This window comes from Odontomachus brunneus, unplaced genomic scaffold, assembly GCF_010583005.1.
Source record: "Odontomachus brunneus isolate Ranch 3 - 2012 unplaced genomic scaffold, Obru_v1 Obru_scaffold_208, whole genome shotgun sequence".
NCBI classification, from domain to species: domain Eukaryota; kingdom Metazoa; phylum Arthropoda; class Insecta; order Hymenoptera; family Formicidae; genus Odontomachus; species Odontomachus brunneus.
Window position 1 is genome coordinate 122,812 of NW_022639658.1, and position 4,475 is coordinate 127,286.

General features: G+C 38.3%; 1 protein-coding gene across 1 annotated transcript in view; it reads left to right on the plus strand.

The window, feature by feature from the left end:
* The window catches only part of LOC116852245, a 133,420-nt gene that overhangs the window by 104,640 nt on the left and 24,305 nt on the right, over positions 1-4,475 (plus strand). The window lies entirely within an intron of this gene.

The window sequence follows — 4,475 nt, forward strand, 5'->3', positions numbered from 1 at the left end:
AGCTCTCTCTCTCTCTCTCTCTCTCTCTCTCTCTCTCTCTCTCTCTCTCTCTCTCTCTCTCTTGCAGCAACTCGTCGCTCATCACTTTAAACGCCACTCATTTCACCCACAATCACCTGCGTCCGCGTATTGTCGCGGGTATTACACAACATTATGTCCGCGAAAACACGCGAATTCGCAATCGTCCATGTCGTGGTGAGCGCATACACCCGGACCGTTGTAATTTACACTCTCAGAAAGGCGCACAAATGGACACAGGTTTACGTAAATTTAAAAACAACTTTAGTATGAATTGCAAAGATTGTACAACAAGGCATCCAATCATGAATCTTTTCAGCTCGACTTTACTTGTCAATTATATAATTTTTTCCCCTTAAAAATCATATAAAGTGAATAATGCAGTACTTCAAGGCGATCATAAGTTTTCTCCTTCAATTTAAACTCGTGAAAAGTGAACATTTCCTTATATTCTCAAAGGTAGATTTTTCACTTTTCACGAATTCACACTAAAGGAAAAAATTCGCGATTGAACCTTTTATGAGTAACTCATATGGCACTCGTATTTGTCACAGAAAGTGGCGAAAAATACGAAATTAATACGAGCAGGATGGCTTAGAATTTACTTAAAATAACGTTATATAAAATGTAACCTAGAAATTTAAGTATAACTTCTAATAAACTTGTTGCTGCATCAATATAACAAAAAATTATATTTAATACGATATAAATATAATGATTAATTTAATATAGCATACTCTCATATACTAAATGTAATTAAAAAAATTGTAGAGTTGCCATCATTGATCGCATCTCACGTCGTAATAATCACCAAAGTCTTTTATTGGAAATGATTATCACGTAGAATATGACGAAGTGCGGAAAAAGTGATCAAAGTTTATTTAAAACAATATGTCATAACAAGATGTAATAAGAAAGCCGAAGTAAAACTTTTAGTGAATTTGGCGCTACACTAATGTAATAGAGAATTTCCATTATTGTATGACGTAAACTTAATTATTAATTAAATACACAGTATATTTGCATCATAAATATAATTAACTCGGATGTCCCCTCAGAGGGGACATTTTAAACCTACATAGAGAACGATTTATTGAATCAAATAAATGTTTCTTTGGAATAGTCTAAACAAATTATTTTATTGACACAACAAAAATATTTCTTTAGAACTAAACCGCAAATAAATATTTTTGTTGCGCCAAACAAAATTTTGTTAGATCAATCAAAAAATTTGTTTAGACTATTCCAAAGAAGTGTTTATTTGATTCAACCAAATCGTTTTCTCTGTGTAGCAAAGATGTCTCCGAGTGCAAAGGGTTAAAAGAATTGTACAGAAAAGAGTATTGTAGTTCCTTCTCATATAACTTATTTTTTATTGTATTATATATTTATAGTAACGCAAGAATAGAGACGAATAGAGAGAGAAAATGTATCTTGCTGAGGAACATAGACAATATTTTAATATTACATTTCAATTCCTAGAATATGAATAATATAAAATGAGAAGATGATTAATTATCGCAGAATGTCGATTAGATTAATATTCGATTGGAGAATTCTAAAGTAATTTTTAAAATTTTCTCCGTGCAAAGTTCCCGTAATCGTGATTCTCACGTCGTGACAAACATGAAAGTCTCTCTGGGCAACGTGCCGCTTGATTAATCCGCACGACTTACATCCCTGTCAACCTTTCATTCGTGGTCGAGTGTAATTTGAAGCCGATGCATAAGTCGAATATACCTCATTTCTTTCGTGATATGCATAGTCTTTTCTTCATATTACATGCATTTTCGAAAAAAATATACATCTCAGTAAGTTGTACATTTACAAACGCCTAAAGGTAAGGTGCAAGTGGTAAACGCACTTACTAAAGGTCTAAAAAGTCGAGCCAAGGACGTTCGTGAAGTCAGCCATAAAGCCTGTGTGTATGATTCAACGAGAGAATTATAATCCTCACTAGGGGGGATCCCACGGGTCGTGTTCTCGAAGCGGAGACGCCAAGCGGCAATTTTTGTCGCGAATTGCCGAGCAGAGTCTTCTCTTTCCGGCTCCTCATTATAATTCCGCCGCGCGAAACGACGTTCTCACTTTGTCACTGTCTAATAAAGCTTTTTGCTTTCTTGGCAGATTCACGGCAAGGCCGTGGTCTTAAGTAAACTTGACCCGCACCGTCAGTTAATGGATTCGGGAACACTCCCGGGGTCCGTTCGAGTATGCAAAACGACGCCATCGTCCAGGAGGAGGAAAAAGAGAGGGCGCGAGATGGCCAGGAGAGGGGAGAGTAAACAGAATCATTTGGGCGATAGCGAGAGACCGCGAATCTCGACTTTAAACGATCGGATACACTTCGGTTAATAAGATTATTCCACGCGCTCCCTCCTCGCCGACCAAGTACGAAAAAAGCTCCCGGCGATTTCGCCGACGTTTCACAACGCAACTTCGCGCAATCGCGTTCAACGTGAACGAGAAGGGCTTGCGCACACGTAAATGCGAGCCACGGAGCCTTCTGTTTATCCTGCAACCGTAAAAGTATCGTCGACAACGTGTTCTTAAGCATCGAATTAAAACACACTCGCGAGATAAAGATACTTCAAATAAAGTATGAACTACACATCTACCGGCATCCCCCTCAGCCATTGGCATTCTGGAAGGAGCTGGTTTCTTTTGCAACCAACGGCATTTATCCGCAGTTTAAACTGTGAAGATCTCTTTCGGAATCACAAAGTGCAGGCAAGAAGCTTAACTGTAATGCTGGTCGTATGAAAAACCAGGTTTTCTTAGAATGCCAATGACAAAAGAGAGTGCTAATAATAGTGTGGTTTATCATTACTTATTTGAGATAACTCCAAGCTGTTTTCCAGATGGACTTTTATAATTATCACGACGTGAAACAGACAGTGATGAAGGCAAAGAGAAACTCTATAATTTGTTTAATTATACTCTTGAGGCAAATGTTGAATTGATCATTAAATTTATCGTGCTATAATATAAATTTTTTGTTGTACTGATGCAATAACAAATTTACTAAAACCCAATTTATTATGTGCTCGTTGCTTTCTGTTTCTTGTCTTTATCTTTTCTAGCTTAATTCCTGGTTTCACCAACGTCAATTAAGTCTAAATTCAAACTGTCTTCAAATTAAAATCTGGTTAAGGTTTAATCGACGTTCAAGGATGTAGATTGAACCGGACCAAATAAAAAAAAAAATAAAGAAGAAGAAACAGGAGGCAAAGATCACTGATCAAACCGAGATCAAATTTTAAAGTTACACTCAGATTTTCATATCACATTTGACATGACATATTGTTCAAGATAAATTCTGATCATTCTTTTTTGTATTTCTCTCGTATCTCCATTTCGTCATTCTATGCAACATGTATAAGTGTCATATGATCCACTCATAAAATATACAACCTTTATATATCGACTATATAAAGTTACTACCAAATTTATGAATATCTCTTTGTCTGGGTCTTTCATAAAATTGCAATAACGAGCTATTAGTAAAGATTTCCATGAAGAATATCACAGTGTGATTGTAAGTATTACATATAAATGTAAGAAAAATTTGCCACACATAGAAAAGTAAATTGAGAATCTCTTGATTCGATTTTCAATTTCTGTGAGTGTTGGAATAATAAATTCTCATTTAAGCGTCAAACCGGTTTCACTGAAGGAAGTCCTCGACTGAACGCAAACGAATTATCGATAAGCGGTAATTATTATCGCGTCGGTTGGATTTATGTCTTTCGAGAGGGAGAGAGAGAGATATATATATATATGGGAGTAAGGTGGGAGAGTCGCGCCGAATGTATATCCGGGGTGCGCGATAGCGAAGCGGAAGCACACGAATCACGCATTAATTGGCGAATTAAAGGAAACTTCTCGCCATAACGAAGTTACCCGCCGCTGCACTCGCCGGCTGTTTATCAATTTTAATTAAGCCGTTCTTACGTAAGTGATTTCGCGTTCTTTCGCACGCGCTGCGGCCGGTACGTAGCTCTGCAAGAGAGCGAAGAAAAGAAAGAGAGAGAGGGAGAGAGAAAAGGAGGGGGAAAAAGGAGCGATAGAGAAAAGCCGGGGTATTATGTATTATTCTTAACTACCGTGCGCCGGTGAAACGTTAACTGCAGCTCGCCACTTAATTCTTTCCGCAGTGAGGCGAAGCGCTTCTTTTGGCCGCCGCTACCACACTACCATTACTGTTACTACCATACTCCACCGCTGTAGTACTACTTCTTCTACGCCGGTTGTGAGTCGCGGTATCGTTAATTGCGCTCTCAACGACGGTACCGCTTATATCGCGGTCGTAATGAACGGCATGAATAAAAATGATGTAACAGCTTGACATCGTTTTCCGCCAAAGACGCCTCCTTCTCGCACCAACCCAGATCTGACACACAATGACAATAATCGATGTCGCGCATTGTCTCTCCTCTCTTTCCCCCCCCCCCCCC